The following is a 21,839-nucleotide window of genomic DNA, read 5'->3' on the forward strand; positions in this document are numbered from 1 at the left end:
TACACAAAATAAAAACAACAAATATCTAAAAGACAGTTTGGAAGGATGTTGTAATAGACAACACAAAGAAAGACAGAACCCGTTTCCCAACAAACCCTTTAATAGAGACACTCAACTCCAGTAAATTATAATTCCTACCTGTATTTTGAAATGTATTACTTAACTGACAAGGTTGCAAGCAATATCTTTCAAAGAAATTCTCCATATTCATCAAATGTGATTCTCTGAGACACAGTCACCCAGGTTAACTCAATAACTCTTTTCACTGAATTCTAAGGAAAAAAATTGAGGTTTTGACTACTTTCTAGTTGCTAAACAGGCCACCTGATTATATAGATCTTTTCTTCTGAATTTCAAATTGCCCTGGCCCCTCCTTCTGTAGACCAGAATGATTCAAGTCAACAATAAAAGAGCAATCATCTCATCAGGTAGCTTGTTAGTGATTTCACTACAGTCACATGATTTTTTCAGAGGCAGTTTTTAGCTGACTGTTCCAAAAGATTTATGACCCGTAATGTATAACAGAGCAGACCTTCACAGCAATGAATACCAAAAACCTTTGACCTCTAATCTAGAATCCAAGTGCCACATAATGTATTATGAACCATTATCACAGTAAATAACATTATAAATGCAGCAGAGTACTGTGCTTAGAATAGGTGCACTGTTGATTTTTTCTTTCCAAATTGGAAAGAAATTACCTTGCTCCAGTCAGGTATTTATCCATATTAAAAATTCTTTCATGGGATGTCTGTATCATTGGCCAATCCAACATTTAGTCCATCCCTATTTGCCCTTGAGAAGTTGCCCTTCGAAAAGCTACCTTCTTAACCAACTGCAGTTCATGTGACCAAGGAACACCCACAGTGTTGTTAGGAACGGGGTTCAAATATTTTGATCCTGCAATAATGAAGGGATAATGCTATAGTTCAGTATCAGAATGGTGCATAACTTGGAATCCACTTTTAAATGGCATTCCTTTGTTCTGTTATTGTTAATTTTAAAAGGACATATTACTTTGGAAGAGTCAGATGTTGCTGAATTTACATCAAACATGTAACCAATTACTGAAGTAAATGATGAAAGTCCTCTCGAGAGACTTGGAGAGAGAGGACACTTTGATTATATGGTTTAATGCCACACTATGCATTTGTCTTAATTCAGACTGGTCAAGAGAAGGCAAAGTCAAGAACAACATTCAACCTTAGATGTTAAAGTAACAGTTTTCTTATACTTTTATACTAGCAACGGCAATGCAAGGTAATTGATATAATAAGCTCAGACTTCATAGATGCATTAGGAAACGGCTAATCTATCTTTGTAGGCTCATGTCCATGTATGCTCAAGTCTTTTGTTCACATTCTGAAACAAGAGTGTTGTGTAATACGGTATAGCGTGCTCTAATTCTGCCCACACTATGCTACTAATGCTGTTATGTGCAACTCCATATCATCATTGCAAGGTTGCTTCAGCATATTAAAGCCCATACACAAGGACCAATGGCCATTTGATGAAATTAAAGTCATTAGAGTTGTACAAGCAGCTATTTTGGCCAGCAACATTTTGGGACAATGCTAGTGGCATATTGGGAAAATATCGAACACAACTCCAAGGCAGAGTAATTAGCTGGTAAGGATGCAAGATACTAAAGAGAGAAACTCTGTAGGGAGGACATGTTTGCCAGAATCAAAAAACAGATATTGTGAATGAGTTTGGCTGCAGCCAATCCTGGAGTAAAACCCAAACACAGTTTGTCATAACAAAAACAAGTTATTCTCCGAAAGTGATAGAAAGGAAGATAAATGAGTTTGCTGAGTAGCAGTTAATCGTGTGAAATAGTGAAGTAAGTAGAAATATAGTATGCAGTGAGTGAGAGATAATTTTGGAAAATGCTGGAAATACTCAGCAGGTCAGGTAGCATCTATGAGAGGAAAAACAATGTCTATGTTTCAGGTTGACAAGAGTTAATGTTGATCTGAATTGTTAACTCTCTCTTTCCACAGATGCTACCTGACAGGCTGAGTATCACCAACATTTTCTATATTTATTGCAGATTTATAGGATCTGTGGTATTTCATTCTTGTCTTGCTGCAGAGTGAGCTTTGAGGCATGAAGTAGTAGAAAGCAAGAAAGGTAAAAAAAAACTGAGAAAAAAGTCCAGAATTCAAAGTCAGTTATGACATTCTACTATGTTCTTTGTCTTTAAAGTGTAAGTTATAGGAAGGCACAGATCATGTTGAAAAAAAATGAAAAAGGTTATAGGGAAAAAGAGAATGAGATGATTGAATAAGATGTAGACAACTCCATTTTCAAAGGAAAAGCAAGAATTAAGATGGCTAATGGAAACAGAATTCAAAGCTGTACTCCAGTGAAACGGATTCATTGAAGTAGCTAAATAAAAGGAAGAATTTCCAGAACAGCAGGATAATTGATTATTTCTTTGACATTAATTCTTAAAAGATAAAAGGATGAATTAGGGCAGAATAACAAGTGACTACATTTAAAAATGATTGCTGTATTTTAATCTCTCAAAAAATATGATTGACATAATTATTGCTTAAATAATCAATTTGACCTTCATTAGGATTATCATAATGAACAGTGTAGAACAGTATTTGGCTATAAAATGTGTATCCCACGATAAAGTCTAGATGTGAGTTAGTGTAAACTATATCCTTCAATACTGTTGCTGTGAAGTGTGAATCCTACTAAGCATATAATGCCTGCTCTTTTCCCCCACAAAACTGTAAACACATACTTCAAAGGCAAGTAATTTGAGAAAAGGTTGAAAGCACAAAAGCACAAAGCTAAAACTAAGTTATTGGAACTGGTTCATCAAAAGTCTTTTGTGCAATTGTAAATATAATGCAATTATAATTTCTTTATCAGGAATGCACAGTAACCATTTAGCACAGTAACCTTTCACAGATTGTTACATTGTATCACTGAAGATTATAGTTGTTGATTAATGTAGCTACAAGCATCATAATGCTGCAGACTTCATTCAAAAAGATGGCAGATGCATCTTGGGACTATTTTTTATAACCTTTCTACCCTGTTAGGAAGGTCAGGTGGGATGAGCACTTTTAGCAATGTAGAAATATTTATTCAATTCTTTCCCATCGGTCATATTGTATTTTGGGTTGACATTTATGGCAGCAATTTGCACAAAATGCATCTCAGACAGCTTCATAAACACCACTATAGCAGCAAGACCTTGAGAGATTGTAGATATCGCCTTTGGTTAAAGGAACGGTCACTTACACCATTCAAGGCATTTGGAATTGTAAAATGCCAAGATACATTTGTCCATATTTAAAATCCTGCTGCAAATACTGGACATTCTGGGAGAAAGCCAGGCAAGTTAGTGTGGCTTTGTGCCCATCTAACTTGGCTAGCATTGATCTGTCAAATTTTCTGGGGTCAACATAATCATGGTTATTTTGCCAGGATCCCAGTAGAATTCCCACCTTGGAGAAAGCTGTGGAAAGTTGCAACTCGTCAGCCAGCTGTCGGCAATACTGCAGGATCACTTGAGATGGCTCTTACAACAGATGTGTTTAAGAAACTTTGGCCATGAAATCTGACAACAGTCAAAAACAGGCCTGGTGTTGACTGCGCGGGATTACCTCATTCCTGCTGCTTTTGATTGAGGAGAAAAACTAGAAAAAAGGAGAAGGTGCTTGAAAACCTGGCAACCAGACAGGAGGTAAGGATGGAGAAAGTGAGGACTACAGATGCTGGAAAAGAACGGCCAGTCTGAGAGCATCCAAGGAGTAGGGGGAAAAAAAAAAAATCGATGTTTTGGGCATAAGCCCTTCATCAGGAATGAGGGATGGGGTAGGGGACTGTCAGGAAGAAGCCCATACTATGAAGGTTGTTATGTGTATCATTCCATGGAAAGAAGGTCCATTCTATTCTAATCCTATGGTGGCCTATGAGAAGGCAATCTCAGTTTCTTATTCCAAGTTTAGTAAATAGAATTGGCATTTTCAGTTGGCAGGTAACTTTACCTTCTGGGTGATGCCATATTCAGCATTTGTGGTAAGCTGCCATGACTTTGCATTGTTTGTGGAAAATTGCCTAAGTTTGTCCTGTTCACAAAAGTCAGGACCAATCCAAACTTGCGTATTATCAACCTTTCAGTCTACATTCTAATCAACAGCTCTCGGACTCGTGTGGTGCAGGATAGTGTCCTTACCTTTGAGTCAGAAGGCCTGGATTCAAGTCCCACCTTCGCGAGTTGTATCATAACATGTCTGAACAGGTGGATTAAAACTATCTCAAGCACACTTGTTCAGCAATAACCTGCTCATTGTCAAAGAGTTTGGGCTCTGCCAGCGCCATTCTTCTCTTGGTCTCATTATAACCTTGATGCAAAATGGACACAACAGCTGAATTCCAGAGGTAAAGTGAGAGTAACTTCGCCGGACATTAAAGTGGCATTAGACAGAGTGTGGCATCATGGCATCTGAGCAAAACTGCAGTCAATGGGAACCAGGGAAAAACTCTGTGTAACATAGATTTGTACCTGGATTTATAGCAAAGAGGAAGATAACTATGGTCATTGGAAGTTGATCAACACAGCCAGGGTAATGTTCCAGACCCCACCACCTTTAAAACTGTCACATCAATGTCTTTTCCTCCATAGGTTCAGAAGTGAGAATGTTTGCTGATGACTACATGATATTCCGCATCATTCACAACGCTTTAGACACTGAATTGTCACTGTCCAAAAGCAGCAAGACCTGGACCACATTCAGGCTTACACTGATCAGCAAATCAAATATTCCCTCCAAGTCACTTAGAATTATTCCAACTGTTCCTTCAATGTCACTGGGTCAAAATCCTGGAACTCCCTCATTCACAACTGTGAGTGTCCCTGCACCCCAACGACTGTAGGAAATCAAGAAGGCATTCTCCAGGGATGCTGGAAATTGGTTATACACGTTGGGAAAAGCCAAAGATGCCCATATCTCATGAACAAGTAATAAAATGTTTGTAGAAAAATGCATCCCACAATTGATTGTGACGTCAACAATGCCTTTTCAACATGCCTGATCCCTAGACTCACAATGTCCTGAGATTTGTGTGCGCTTTCCAAACTCTATTGGTGCCAACTGTGAGCTGGGTCAAAGGCAGGCAGCCCTTTGATTTTAGTCTCCGTTACATTTGCTCTGATGGTGCCACCTTACGCAGGGGACCTCAAAAACATCTAACTTTTTCCTCAACCGAGGATCCCTTGCCACTGCAGTTGACAGAGCCCTTAGTTATGTCCGACCCATTTCCTGCATTTCCATCCTCATCCTTTGTCTTCCCTCCCACAACAATCGGTCCCATGTGCTCACTTTCCACCCCAACAGCATCTACATCCAAATGATCATTAGCTGCCATTTTTGCCACCTCCAGCATGATGCCACAACCAGTCACATATTCCCCTCCACTCTTTTTTCAGCCTTCCGCAGAGAACATTCACTCAGGGACATCCTGGTCCATTACTCCTCTTCTCCCAGCAACTCTAGCTAGGAATATTAGTGCTGGTAAACAGGGGCTCAGTTTCTGGGACATCATAGTCATTCAATTTAAGTCATGAAACAAACAAACAGTCGCAGAAAAGATGAAGGCAAAATCTTGGCTCCCAGAAGTGAGAATATATTTATTGGTACTATTTCCAATCACTGGGAAGTAGACTTTCCCAAATCTTTGACCATACCTATTCCTGTTGTGATCTTGCACATACCAAAGCTGAAACTCCTCAAATTTGGCATAATCACTTGCCTTAAAACAAAAAGAATGTTTGCACATCACTCACCTCATTTATTTTGACTGTTCCTTCTTCTCATCAGCAATGGTATTGATCTTCGTAATTAATCTATGTGCAGAAATGTTTCTAAAATTATATTTCTGGTTGACAGCTTGGAAAGTGACTCAGAACATATTGGTTTATGTGGATTAGCAGCCAAACAAACCCTAAATATTGCAATCAAAAACATCGGACATCATTGGATTACTCATTCGCTGTCTCCTGTAAATAAAATCAATTCTGGAATAGCACAATAAGTAAACAGAAAATAGAAGACAGATTTAACTTTCCACAATTTTAACACCAAATTTATTTAACTTGGTATAAACAAGACACATGAAAGGGTTCCTTGTTTAATCCATGCTGGTGTTGACTTATTTTCTCTTTGATAAACTATTCTTTAGGGGACAAATCTGCAGAGGATTGGGAAAATGGAATCGCTCTTATAAAAGTATTGGCACAGGCACAATGAACTGAACGGCCTTTGTCTGCACTCTGACATTTCAATGATTCTGGACAAGTTCCTGAAAACCCCTAATCACATTATTCCTGGCCTGGCATTTGTTTTTCATCTTCCTATCAATGAAGTGCCTTGTGGCAATGGCTACTATACAAAATGGAAGTTGACTTCAGTGGTTTATACAATGACACACATCAACCTGGTTTTGCATAATTTGTATTTTCTTTTTATAGCACAACTTTTTCAGACAAAGTCTTTTTGTAATAGTTTTGGTTTCTGGTATCATTCCTTTTATTTCCCTCTGTTAGTATTAGTGAACAGACTGCACAGCATCAATCGCACCACAGCAGTATCGATTGTTATATAGTGAGAATTCATCACTTCATGTCTGAATACTCTGCAAGCGCAGAAGATAGGTAAAGGTTGGCTACACTCAAAAAGCTTTACATTATTCAGGACAACACAGTATCCGCGATTGACACCCTATCCCCTCCCTTAACCACTGACACACAGTGCAGCAGCATACACAATCCACAACATGAGTGTAAAAAACTACCAAAGCACCTTAGATAACACTTTTCAATATAAAATGCATCGGAACAAGCTACACACCAACTTATATTGCTGCTCCTTCACTATTGCTGGGTCAAACTCCTAGCACTCCCTTCCTCTGGGTGCACGCACATTCCAAGACAGGCAGCAGGGTAAGAAGGTCGCACACTGCTATCTTCTCAATGAAAATTACAAATGGACCATAAATGTTGGCCTAGCCAAAGGTGCCCACATCCCATGCATAAAAAGGTAGGCACACAGTTGAAACTCCTACTGAAGTAAAATGATAATTTACACAAAGAAATGCAGTGGAATTCAATTTAGTGTCCCTTGAAGAATAAACTGGAAAATCTGCATTTAGAGTTGGAATTAGAAGCAATATTTAAAATCCAAACAAAAAAAGATTCAGCACATTAAAATTCTCTTACACAGATATTTTTAAAATTCAGGTAAGTTGAATATAATAATATTTGATTTTTACTAACATCCTTGAATGAAAATAAATGGTGCAGTTTTCAAGGAGATGCAATCTATAGTTGGTGTGTGCAGTATATTCAATTCAGGAAGATTCAAGAATTAAGTCACTGGCAAAGGTGTTGGCACAAACAGTCAGTGGCCAGGCTGTTAAAAACCACATTTCAGCTGTTAGACTGACAATGAGTGCCTGCTGTATTACTAAAGATAGCACCAGTTCTTTATTGAATGTTGAGCTGTTTAATAATGTGCTTGTGAAACCATTTCACACAATATTTGTACTGCTGTTTATGGGTTGGGTATGTACATTTATTGATTTCTTGTCATGGCTGTACCTGCAAAGGGACAAACACTGGTATCAGAAATTGAGTATTTCATTTGTTCAGTAGTGCCATGAGCTATAGAGAATTCTTCAATACAAAATACAACATTCAAGAAATTAGGAGCTTAGTTCTTTTTGTTCATCTAATGCTTGGAGCAAATTAATATTGGAACTGTACTGTCAGGGAATGGCCTGTTGAGCAAGCAGAACTCATTTCCATGTATTCTCTCCTGACAAAAGAAAATTAATAACAAAAAAAATCCTCAAACAACCTGATATTTCACCCGAATTGGTGAAATTCCCCTATAATAATCTTTGTTTGCTATTTGCGAAGGCCTTTGACCCAGAAATAGGAACAGGATTTCTAATTGGTTCAAAATGTTTGGAAAACGCATAATGTTTTTAAGAATGCTTGAAAACATTTCTTAAAAAAGGTCAGATTAATTCTAACTCTCTTGGATAACGTATAAAATATGACCTGGAAGCAGTACCAGCAGAAAAGAATTTAAGCGGTGTGGCCGTACTTAAAGGTGATATGGAGACAAAAGGCAAACTACTCACGGAAACTGGCAGAGATAGAAAGAGGAAGACAAAAGAAAAGGCAATAAAGCTCTCTATCAAAAGTTCAATCCTGTGTTTGGGAAACAAAATCAAAAATCCAAAAGCACTTGTGATTGATTAGTAGACCAAAATATATTATATTATATATATTCCTGATGAAGGGCTTTTTCCCAAAATATCGATTTTCCTGTTCCTCAGATGCTGCTTGACCTGCTGTGCTATTCCAGCATCACTCTAATCTTGACCCAAGATCTATTAAATCCTAAATGTAGTGCAAGAAGCTGAGGCTTAAAGAACAAGCTCAGTTTTTAAACAGTGGACTAGATAATATTGGTTGGTCAACTGGAAAGCTACACTATCAAGGCTGCTGTCAACACAGAGGAGATTAGATGAATAAATTCCCTACAGTATGGAAACAGGCCCTTCGGCCCAACAAGACCACACCAACCTCTGAAGAGCAACCCATCCAGACCCACTCCCCCAGCCTACATTTACCCCATGACTAATGCACCTTTCACTATGGGCAAGTTGGCATGACCAATTCACCTAACCTGCACATCCTTGGATTGTGGGAGGAAACCGCACGCAGACACGGGGAGACTGTGCAAACTCCACACAGACAGCCTCCCAAGGTGGGAATCGAACCCAGTTTCCTGGTGCTGTGAGGCAGCAGTGCTAACCACTGAGCCCGATTCCTAAGCATGTGCCTTAAAGTATTAACTGTGACTGGCGATCGCAGATGGAATATAGGTATTGAAGAATGAAACTCAAAAGGTGGAACTGAATGAGAGAAAACAAAGCGATCTTACCTATAATAGGCAAAAAGTTAGAAGAATTTGATACTGCATGTGGCGCCAAGTATTCAGGGAGTGAAAAAGTTGACTGCGGTAGATATATACATTATCTTTATTGGATCAATTAAAGTGAAATTTATATTTTTATGTGAATTTTTTTTTGTTAATTCATATTTAAATACACTGATTCAAATTTGTGTCAAAAGATAAAACTTACACAAAGTGAATTGTGATTCCTACATTCAAGGAAAAATCATTCCATAAATCTGGCCACTTTGACTTTTGGTTACAGAGACTGTAACACACTTTCTATCCTTTTACCCACTGACCACAAACGAAGTATGGGCAGTGACAATAGTAATTCTGAACCACAATGATGCATTGGGGTTCAATGATATACTTCAAATAAGAATCATTTAGCAAACTGTAGGGCAACTGTTCATCCAAATATACAAACTCTATCAGTCACAAATGCAGTTATTTATTAATGGAGAGCTTTCTTCCATTCAAGGGCACCGTAAGTCTCTCACTTCAATCTGCTAACCCAACCATACCTTCAACATTAAAAATACTAGGGGGACGAAAACAAGATCTCAAGATCAGTTAGCAAAGCTGTTTGTGCTTCACATTTAATACATTCGCCTTTCCCATTTATTTATAATTTACCAGAACCATTTAAAAAAAAAAGACATTTGATGCAAAAAACAGAATGGATACTTTCAAAGTTGGTGCAAGCTTTTAAAAATCAATTCCCAGCATCTACACCTTTAACAGCAACAGTACTAGCAGTATTAGATACAAAGTATTAGAAAAGGCAATGGCACGGTTGGTATCAATTTAGAAACAAAACCTAGTAACACAAACAGCAGTTCTTGGAAAGTGATTTGTTCTGCTGATCCCCACTCTGGCATTGTAGTCTTTGTCATACCTTCTGTGGATGGCACAGAGTTTGCTGCCTTCTGTTTGCCATGCACCTACTTCTGAATAAATGGAAGTTTCCATTTCTCCTCAACTATTCCAATGCTTCTCTAAACAGTCAGCCTCTAGAGGTCACAGCCACTCATGACATTACCTCCCAATTGCCAGTGTCAATATCCACTATCTTCATATATTAATTGCAGGTTTTGTAGTGGATGTGTGAATACTCAGTTTATTACTCAGTAAGCTGGGCCACTGCAGAGAAACATTTGGGTAAATGGCTGTCACCTACCTAGCGAAGGTGCTAAGCGAGCGAAGGTATCATTGGCATAGCACTAAATGCACATTGATGAAATTAAATGCGATGACTGTGTCACACTGGCAAGACCAATACTGACTGACCTTCCCACTGACCCCCAAACTAAGAGGCTTGCCAAGCAGCTGTCCAACAGGGAGTTCAGAGTTAACCACATTGCTGTGGATCTGGAGTCGTACGTAGGCCAGATTTGGTAAGAATGATAGATTTCCTTCCCTAAAACAAACACAGATGGGGTTTGATCATAAACGTAGTTATAAACAACATTTTGTTCCAGTTTTTATTAATTAATTGAGTTTAGGATCTCCAAATGGTCAAAGTAAGAATTTTTCTCATGTCTCTGGAACATTAGTAGGAGCCTCCAGACTACTGTCTCAGCAACTGTGCTGTCTCCATCATTACAATCAACTTCACAATTGCACTTCTAAAATCCCAATCTCGTGTGCTTTTATTTTTGCGACTAGTGTATTTTACAGGACATTATCAAAAGCCTTCTTGAAATCCAAATACACCACATCCACTGGCTTTCCTGTACTTTGGAGGATTGTGGGCTGGAAAAAATTACAGAGGGACAGATGAGGCCATGGTTGCACTTAAAGTCAGAATGCAAGGATTTTAAAACTAAGACATTGCTTGACTACGAAAGAACATATCTGAACGAGCAATGTGGTGATAGAGTAGTGCATCAAGTCCTCTTTTGCCTATTTTTTCTCATAACCTTATAGGAGCAGCTGGAAAAATGCAATGTTTGCAACACAGAGGGCCACCTTGTTTTGCAAGAGCAGGAGTAAGGAGAAAGTAAGACCGGAGAAGGAAGTATCAGTACAAGAGGGTGGGGGGGGGGGGGGTTGTGTCATGCCCAACAATACTGTATTCAAATACTGAGCAAGGTTAAAATGAGTTCTTGTGTGCCAGAATCTTTCAGGGGCTAAATATGAGTGGAAATTTTTAAATTGCTGAGCTAGATACTTTAGAGATGTTATAGGAATCTGGTTCGAGGCCTGTCTAGGAGGACTGGTCGAAAGCACAATAGCCTGGAGAGGTGGCAAGTTAAATGATTGCTGAAACCACCACTAAAATCAATCATATTAATTGACCAAAAGAGAAACTGTGGCACATGAACACTCTGAAGTATAATTATTAACGGTACAGATACAATGGAATATGCATGGTAGCAAAAATAGGGAAGTCAACAATGAGGGGTAGAAAGTTAACTTACAGAAGACAATTAAAGTGACCTACATGTAATAATTACAGTTACAAGAGTATAGAATACAAATTGTGAAGCAATGAAATAATTTAATCTTCAGTTTGACACTAATGGGCAGCACAGTGATTAGCACTGTTGCTTCACAGCACCAGGGACCTGGGTTTGATTCCAGCTTCGGGCAACTGTCCGTGTGGAGTTTGCACGTTCTCCCTGTGCCTGTGTGGGTTTCCTCCAGGTTCTCCGGTTTCCTTCCAGAGTCCAAAGATGTGCATGTTAGGTGAATTGGCCAAGCTAAATTGTCCATAATGTTCAGGGGTGTGTAGGTTATGTGCATTAATCAGGAGTAAATGTAGAGTAATAGGGCAGGGGAATGGGTTCGGATGGGGTACTCTTCAGAGGATCAGTGTGGACTTGTTGGGCCGAAGGGCCTGTTTCCACACTGTAGGGATTTTATGATTCTATGACTCAGAATTGACTCAGATTTGTAAAACTGAGCACTTTCCAGTTTCATTGTATTTCTACTAATGTTTTCATGTTCTTCCTAAAGAAATATGCTAAAGATCCCCAAAATCTCAAAACATGGTACAAAACATTTACTGATGGTGAGACGCATGTATTTGTTCTCAATTATGTATTCAAATTTTATTGTAATCTCAAGATGATTTACCTTCTAGCCTACTATACTTCAAACAAAACTGGGTCTTTAATCAGGCACTATGTAACGACATCAACAAATTGGATTAAAACACTTTGAATGCTGCAAAATACTCAATTAATTAATACAAATACCTACATTACAATTTAGATGATTAAAAATTAAAAGAATGCTTGAATACCATTGTGAGACCAAATGCCATAGCATAATTTAGTCTAATTGAACAGAATTACTCAAGTTCCACAAATTCCATTCACTGGCACATTGTACACAGCGACTCTGTAATTGAAGAAGTGTATCAGATTCAGTTAAAATAATGCATTAAATGGCTGCACTTAAGAGTGTGATGGATGAAAAACTGCTTCCGAAACAATGCAATTATAAATTAAAGGGTTGTAAGTGGTTATTTCTATGAACTTAGATGGGGAGGAAATTACCAACATCCACATACAGGGCAATCTCGATAATCCGAACAACACAGGTGGGAGTATTTTGTTCGAATAATCGAATGTTCGGATAACACAGCATCGGGACCTCGAGGTCTTGTTTGGATAATTCAAAATTTGGATAATTGATGTTCAGATAATCGAGACAGAGTTGTACAGCATGGAAACAGACCCTTCGGGCCAACTTTTACATGCCAACCAGATATCCTGAATTAATCCATTAGTCCCCTTTGCCAACATTTGCCCCATATCCCTCTCAACCCTTCTTATTCATATAAGAAGTACCAGCCTCCACCACTTCCTTTGGCAGCTCTTCCATACAACCATTGACCTCTGTGTGATAAAGTTGCCCCTTAGGTCCCTTTTAAATCCTTCCCTTCCCACCTTAAATCTATGTCCTCTAGTTTTGGACTACCCCACCCCATGGAAAAGACCTTTGCTCATCCATTTGCTATTCACCTCATCCATGCCCCAAATGATTTTATAAACCTCTATAACGTGACTCCTTAGCCTCTGACGCTCTAGTACAGCTGCAACATGACCTCCTAACGCCTGTACTCAATGCACTGACCAATAAAAGCAAGCATACCAAATTCTTTCCTATTCTGTCCACTTGGGACTCCACTTTCCAAGAACTGTGAACCTGCACTCGAAGGTCTCTTTGTTCAGCAACACTCTGCAGGACCTTACCATTACATAAGGGCCCTACAATAAAGTGTATAAGTCCTACCCTGATTTATCTTTTCAAAATGCAGCACCTCACATTTATTAAAATTAAACTCCATCTGCTGCTCCTTGTCCCATTGGCATATCTGATCAAGGTCCTTTATAAAGAAGGTAACTTGCTGCGCAGAGAAGGCTTCATTAATTAAAATCTTCTAGTTTCCATTGCTTATCGCTTCTTCCCTTAGAATTCATAAAAACATGTGTATCATTTGAAGTCAAGTTAAGTGTTCAAAATTAACACATCTGCAAAATAGTAATAATGTTTAGGATAATTATTGAACTCAGAGTTTCCTCAAAAGGGCATTCACACTCCAAATTGTGTAAATTACAATTGGATATTTTTCCCCTTCTGATAAGCCACGTGATATGTTAATAATCTAAAGACAGAATGCTATGGATGACTTGAAATGTTCATGGGAAATGTTGTGGTGTTCATAGATGTGGTAATAAAGTGTCTTAAATTTTAAAGCTAAGCAATGAAATTGGTACAGGGTCAAAACATTTCCTTTCTGGTGCAGGGTGTGCACCGTCACACACTCCTTTGGATACCCAAGTTCAGCATTTATGAACACACCTTTTCACCACTAAACTGACACCTCACTTGCATATTTGTGAAGCCTCAAAGTGACTGGTTCCAAGTAGCTGCAGGAATTTGCTGCTGCAGCCAAGTATTCAAGTTAGCAACATTACAACAGCTTTCATGGAAGGAAACAAATATCTCATCATCTTTTCAAAACCCAATTTATCCAGAATTTTATAGAATAGCTATGTTCAGATTTTTAGCAACAGAAATCACTATGAATTGTGGAGATACAAACTTCCGGTCCTGAATTTAACCAATTATGTTTGCTTGAAGGATTCATAATTCATGACGACAGGCAATTAAATATTTCACATTACCATTTAAAACAAAAATTCAAAGTGACCTTATACTTTGATATCTGTATCAGTATCTTCTCGTAACTATAGCTATGGTACGGATGTCCTTTTGTATTCAAAGCACATTTTATCTGTGAATAAGTAATCTGTCAGTATGGTACAAAAGATCAAACCTCCTCCACATGTTGACTTAATCCAGTTTTGGCATGTCCACTGCTGGGAGTTGTTCAGGTATTGACGACAGCCACAGAATTTCTAGTTTGTTCTGAGCAGCAAGTTGAAGTATGATTCTGCTGTTATTATCATTATTTTGATAGCCAGATTTTTTTTCCACTTACTACTCTCCTCCTTGGAACTCTGTATCCATTTAGGAATTGCAAAATGGGCACCCAAGTGCCTAACATTATGGAAAGGCAAGGCACACAATAATTACATCCCAGAAATATGCCATCTGTTAGACTGGTGAAGGCAGAAGATGGGGCACCCAGGGAGTGCATTGGAAACTGGTGTCAGGCCCTTTGCATGTTGGTAATCAGAGGCCTAACACATGTCCCTTTCCAAACTGGGCTGCCCTGGTCTAAATATGATCCTAATATCACTTTATAAGGAGTGTCAAAGCCAGCCAAAAAGCTAAGCTTTTTGAAAACAATACGTCAACAAAGGAAGCAGGACTGAGTTACTCTTTGGCACTCTTCCATTCCTGATTACTTAGTGCCAAATGCTAGGATCAGCCTACAGCCAACTACCAGCAATGCAATGGCTTGAAATGCAGGTCCTTTTGCTTGAGGACAGCCATCAGATTCCAGCAACTCCCTGCCCTTGAACCCAGTCTTGGATGCCTGCCTGCTAATGTGGAGGTATCAGTGTTCAGTTCACAATGCTACCTCACAATGGATTCTGACAAAGGTCACTGGACTTAAAGCGCTAACTCCATTTTTCTCTCTATACATGATGTCAGACCTGCTGAGTTTCTCCAGTATTTTCTGTTCTTGTTTCAAATTTCCAGCATCTGCAGTCTTTGCTTTTATCATAACGCTATCTGTACATTATTCATTGCAGATTACAGATCCTGACACTTCACTGAAACGGCCACCCTACAAAAGCTTCAGTGAATACAGGCAAGTTGTAGAGGGCACTGTTGTCTAACCCAGACATGTTTTCACCTGACTTGCATATGAACCTTCCAACAGAGATCACTAAACAGTAACTTAAGGCACCTTCCCATTCGGAAAAGGTCAACTTGCAAACCCATACTGACCATTTATTGTAATTGGCTGACCAGCGAGGAATTTTCAGGCCTGCAAAACACAATTGCACATTAATTTTCCAAGCTGAGTTCCGAGTGAACTATTATTAGTGTGTTAATAGCATTTGTTATCATATTAAAAAGTGCTCTGCAACCATGTCACTCAATAACAGAACTACAACGCGCACTGCACAATGTGTTTTTGAAAACCAAAAAGGGAACAGAATGAATAGAATATCTTCATTTATATAATATTATCACAGATCAAATATTTTAAGGCATTTTTGTCACCCCACCCCGCCACCTTTTTAGAGTATTGGAGGTAATAATATGGGATAAACACTACTTTATACAACATTATCTAATGAGGTAAGCTCCCAGTTAAATCAGAATTTTGGATGAGGGAGCAAAATTATCTGAGACATGGGAAGATAGTATTTTTTGAAATGTAACATTTGATCTTTAATCACCACAAAAATCTCTGACTGATATTCCTGATAGTGCACAGGACTCCACTGGTGTCTGGGATCTAGTCCTACATTCGGGATCTAATCTGGAGGTGCTATCAATTCAGCCAAAAAATTGTTAACATATTGTAGCATTTAATAATATTAAAAATGACAAAATCATATGTAACATGTATTAACAGATAGTTGATGAATATAAGCAAATTTCAAATTATAGATTAAAGAGTGAGGCAAAAGAAGAAAAGGAACATAAGATAACATATTTTCCTTAATATAGTTCTGTCATTCAATGAGATCAAACAGAAGAGACAAGGAAAGATGAATTGCAACAAAAATAAAATCCTTGCAGGATTAATGAGCACTCAAAAGGAGTTGCAGCAACATGACCCAATGTAATCCAAGATTTGACACCCTAAATTCAACTGTTAAGCTCTGCAACATCTTCACAAAGTATGCTGCCAAGTTTTGAAAAGTAAATCCACATGGCACGGTGGCTCAGTGGTTAGCACTGCTGCCTCACAGTGCCAGGAACCTGGGTTTGATTCTGGCCATGGGTGACGGTCTGTGGGAGTTTGCACATTCTTCCAGTGTCTGTGTGGGTTTTCTCCAGGTGCTCCGGTTTCCTCTGACAATCCAAAGATGTGCAGGTTAGGTGAATTGGCCATGCTAAATTGCCCATAGTGTTAGCTGCATTAGTCAGGGAGAAATGCAGGGTGGGTTACTCTTCGGAGGGTCGGTGTGCACTTGTTGGGCCGAAGGGCCTGTTCCCATACTGTACATAATCTAATATATTCATCTTTCATAATAGAAAAATGTCTTATTAGCACAATATGCTGTTTCAGGGCAAATCATCCCATATTAGAAATAAACTGCAATGGTTTAAACATCTAAACAATGTAACAAGTTCTGTGATTGAAAAGTCTTTCCCTGTAACAGAATCAGCCTGAAACCTTCAAAGACAGAAACATTTTCCAACTGGTTAGAGGTTGACCTGTGTCCATGCCAATAACCCGCCTCCTTTCACACAGACATAGCTGGTACTATATTCATTTCTCCAGTGAACACAGCACAATTATAACCACAAACAGAAACTATGTTTCCTGACATGACCTCTGTGTTCCAAGCATTGTACCGATGCTCAATGTCACAGCATTCTAGAACTTCAATAAGTAACAATACTCCGCTTTTAAACTTGCAGAAAGCACACACGCATTTGCTCAGAAAGCAACAGCATATAGTAGTTGCACCAGAAAATATCAACTGTGAAAAGCCCATGTGGTACAAAAATTATGGTAAATTGATTTGTAAACCGGATACTCCAACTGAATAGTTAAACCATTGGCACTTTCAGTAAAGTCTGCATTTTAGAGCTTCCTTTAAAAGCTACACATTTTGCTCTGTAATACAATTTTCATTCAAATAGCTCTTGCTTGCTTCTAGTCTTTAAGCTTTCTGTTACATTATTGTCACTGCCACCTTTAAAATAAACCGCCTGCTGTTTCCTCTTTGACATGTCACTCAATCACAAGCTATGGTTTAGACTACTCACAGAATTTCTTTAAAAGGCACAGATTTCCCTTGATAACAGGAGCTTGATGTTTTGCAAGTAATGCTGGATAACCATTACTGATCACATGTACTTAACAAAAATGAATTCATTTTAAAATTCAGATCACATATTTACCATCACATCTAGTTCTTTATTAGACTTTTAAATGTTTTCACTGAAGTTCAGTGGGACCAAACACGACAAAACAATTTCATAACTGCTTTCCAGAAACTGAACCTAATAATAACAATAAATGATTAATAAAAAATAATCACAAGTAAAATTACAAATGATTCTCAAATGGCTGACTAATAAAGATTGGAGTGCTTCCTCTTGAATGCCTACAGAGTGAGTTCACAATCACAGAGAACTCCCAAAAGGAAAACTGAGCATTTCAAGAAAGAGCACAAGGTTCACTATTCATCCGTCTTCTGGATATAGTGCCCACACTCTGTGCTCTTCTTCAACAATGTCCCTGAAAGAGCCCCAGTTCACTAAGTTAATCATTGAGTTGCACAAGCAAAGATGAAGAACTGTGGCACTGTCATGAATCTTGCTGATGTTACTGCTGGACATGTCAGGACCCAACATGAAAATCTAGTTTAATAGTTTGTTTTTGTTTTTTTTTAAAATTTGGCCAAAACATAAACATACAAAGCTACAGATTTGGTTTTAGCAATAAACAAGTTTATCATGCAAAATAAAATATAACATTAACCAAGTTTTATATAAATAACATTTTGAAAGGTTTCAAAACAATTTGCATAACAAACTCCCATTTACTCGCTTGGACATCATTATTTCATTGATGACTGAAATCCAGAGAAATGCTCCATCCAGATCAATACTGTTGATTTAACTTAATTGCTTCTTTTCAGTTCAGTTTTCTGAAGTGAGAGGCCTTTTCCCTTCACCATTTACAATGGAGAGCTGAGAATTCTTCAGACCTTTAATAATTTACAAAGTCCTGACCAAATACTCTGTGTTTTCGCAAACTGCAGCCCTTACACTGAGGTAACATATTTCCTTGATTGCTCTGAACAATCTCCTTTAAGCTAGAAGAGACTATACTCATTTCTGACCCTTGTTCCTGTTGAACTGTCTAAAAGGTTTCTGGTCCCAAGGTTATTTTCCAAGCTAAAAATCAACTCATGATTATTCTGAACACAAAAACAAGCTAATGTTTTTTTCCTCCTCTGGTCATAAACTCCTACGATGTAAACAAAAGCTTTGATTAACATACCAGGAGGCACATTATGTGTTAAAATCATGGTTCCAGAAAAGCTGACCCAGTTAATTTTTAAACCCCTTCACAAAAATACACCAGCACACAAATACTACTGGTGTAAAATGCAAACTCTTAAAAATGTTAAAAAAAACATTGTTCATCACAGTAGGTACAAATCAGGAGACATGTGACCTTCAACATTCCTGTGGTGTCAATAAAGGGAGAGTCCAATCCGTGAGAAGATGTTGATCTTGTGTTTTCAAAGAATCAAAAAACGGGACTAACTGAGGAACTTGAATTAATGTAGAGATCCCACTGCCACTGCTCTAATACCAACAAGCCATCTCCATCATAAATCCAGAGTCTTTCAAACTCGCACAGTATTCCTGTGAAATTCATCCTTCTTGACCTGACTGCAGCCTTTAATATGGTTAACTACATCATCCTCTCTAATGTCATCCAGTTGGATGGGTCTACTTTCACCTGGTTCCTGTAGAGTACCACTTACAATAACTCTTTCCTCAACTTACCACATGACCTCTGGTTTCCAAGGATCTATCCTTCGTATTCTTACATTCCTCATTGACCTGCTGCCCCCAAATCATTATCCAAAAGTACAGCATTAGTTTTCATGTGCATATGCATGGCAGCTGAAAAATGTGTTGCTGGAAAAGCGCAGCAGGTCAGGCAGCATCCAGGGAACAGGAGAATCGACGTTTCGGGCATAAGCCCTTCTTCAGGAAAGAAGGCTTATGCCCGAAACGTCGATTCTCCTGTTCCCTGGATGCTGCCTGACCTGCTGCGCTTTTCCAGCAACACATTTTCAGCTCTGATCTCCAGCATCTGCAGACCTCACTTTCTCCTCATATGCATGGCACACAATTCTATTTTAATCAATACTCCCCAACTCATTCACAGTCACTAAATTATCAGATTGCAGATCTGACAACCAAAATTTGTTGGGCAGAACTTTCCACCAATTAAATACTGAAACGATTGACGTCATTGTTTTCGGTTCCTGCTCCAAAAATGACTGAACTACATCCTTCAACCTCTGTAACATCATCCATCATTGCTACTCTTTCAGCGTGTGTATTTCTGAAACCTTCAATTCTGACTTTGTTAGATTTAAGCTCAACTTTTCCAGAATACTCCCAACAGATCATAGTAGATCTCCATAACTTGAAGTCATCAAAGCTTCTGCTGCCTATACCTTCACTCTCAGCAAGACCCATTCACTTAGCACTCCTGTTTATTAACCTACGTCAGGTCCTACTCAAGCAGCACCTTGATATTAAAAAGTACCATCCTTGGTTTTAAAATCCTTCCATGGTGTAGTTCCTTCCCATCTCTGGAATCTCGACTCGCCCACAACCATTCAAACACTCCTAATTCTGGGTTTTGAGCAAGCCTAATTTTAAACAGCCCACATTGATGAGCATGCCTTCAGTTGCAACAGGTCCTAAATTCTGGAACGCCCTCCCTGGAGCTCACCACCTCTCGAGCTCACCTTTCCCCCTTTAAAACACTCCTTTGAAACTCTTTGACCCAGCCATTAGCTGAGAAGTTGATCCCAGAACAAGACTGTTCAACTAAGAGAGCAAGAGCATGGTGATGCTCCAAGAGCCAGATGACTGTTGCCATGGATAATGTAGGTGACTGGCAGGCTGCGTGTCCTTGAATGGATTTAGAAAATATGCTCAGTCTACATTGTCAAACTGCAGACAAAGACAGCCAACTTACTCAGTGAAGCATGTTTCATGAATTTCATGGTAGGGCTTATTGGGGTACCTATTGAAAACCACTAGGCAAGAGGCCTGGGTCATTTAGAACATCAAGCCTGATTTGTTTGCTGTATTTCATCAGTCGTGGAGAGTAATGGGGCAATGCATTAAGGGGCAGAAATTCTGGCAGCTTCCAGATACTTAGATCAACTGTCCGAGTTTTGCTTTAATAGGGCAAATAGTGGGTAAGCTGCAAGGTAGCGAAGGGAAAGAAAGAGGAGTGTGTGCTCTGTCTAAGATGGTCAGTCCTAAACAAGTCATTGAACCTTGCCCCAGTACTGTTGAACAGTGTTGGTGAATTGTCTTTTTAAAGGCTGCATAAAATATTCTACGTAGTTCTGTAATTCAGATGTACTTTGCATAGTTTTTGTTCCAAAGTCCGCAATGAAAGATATGCAAACAGGTTAAAGAAAACCATCCAGGTTTTCTAGCCCCAATTGCTGGAAGTTGCCTCCTATGAAAATCTGGTTGAGTCAGGACACTTAGCTCTGTCACTTCCAGTTCATTTATATAGCACCTTTCACAACATTAGAATGCCCTAATGCATTATAAAGCCAATGAAACTGTGGTGACTTTCATATGGTAGAGAAAGATAGCAGCCAGTTTCTGCACTGATAATGAGTTAATGCTTTAGGTGATGGTGATTGACCAATAAATACAAAGAAGAAAATAACGAGTCTGCTCCATTGCAGTTTTGAATACTGCCAGGGAATCGTTTACATCCACCTGAGATGGCAACAGGTCATAGCTGAATGTTGTATTCGCAATATGTACTTCAACAGTATAGGCACACTCTACTGTCTCAAAGTATGAGCTGTAGTCTTTGGAGTGGCACATGAATCTATACTCTTCTGACTCAATACCAAAAGTTTTACCACTGGATAAAGGATGACATCTCTGTTCCACAGCCGAACAGCATGCGGCCACTTATTCAAAGGAACAACAAATTCATTGGGGCACTAGAGGGCATCAGCTTTCATTTACCCCAGCAAGAATTTAATGACAGTGGTGTGAAATCCTGTTTTTTAAAAATTGCTTTAAAAACCTACTTGCTGCAACTTAATGGATATGGATAGCATCCAGGCTTTTGCAAAAAAAAATTGTGCAGACTACTGTACAACAGACTAGAAATTACACAGTGACACGGCACCTATATTTGACTCAGAATTCTGGGAAATGGTGTTCCAAGTCGCTAAAAGCTTCAGGGTGTGAAATAAATGTCTCCTTTATTCTAGTTAATATCTTGTGTAGAATTAAAATCTGCTATTTTTAAATTTTCATCTCTCCTTTTCTGCTCACGAGAAATGCTTAGTGTTGCAACCCAGCGGCCATTAGACACGTGAATCTTGACAGTGAGTGCTGACTAACTCTGACCGAAGGACATCACATCCCCACCCAACATCTGCATGCAGATCCTGGATAGTTATCAAGAACAGGAAGGAGACTTTG

The 21,839-nt window shown here is 38.8% G+C and overlaps 1 long non-coding RNA gene across 7 annotated transcripts in view; it reads right to left on the reverse strand.

The window, feature by feature from the left end:
- The window catches only part of LOC122561137, a 125,013-nt gene that overhangs the window by 51,682 nt on the left and 51,492 nt on the right, over positions 1–21,839 (reverse strand). Inside the window, exons 1-2 of one of the 7 annotated variants that reach the window (XR_006314925.1) lie at positions 15,375–15,402; positions 5,813–5,872 (exon numbers count right to left, since the gene is read on the reverse strand). The exons of 5 other annotated variants lie outside the window; for them this stretch is intronic. This is a non-coding gene — a long non-coding RNA (uncharacterized LOC122561137). Of the gene's footprint in view, positions 1–5,812; positions 5,873–15,374; positions 15,403–21,839 lie in introns of those variants that run through there. One more of the 7 variants, XR_006314924.1, reaches the window with a different exon arrangement.

This window comes from Chiloscyllium plagiosum, chromosome 22 (assembly GCF_004010195.1).
Source record: "Chiloscyllium plagiosum isolate BGI_BamShark_2017 chromosome 22, ASM401019v2, whole genome shotgun sequence".
NCBI lineage: Eukaryota > Metazoa > Chordata > Chondrichthyes > Orectolobiformes > Hemiscylliidae > Chiloscyllium > Chiloscyllium plagiosum.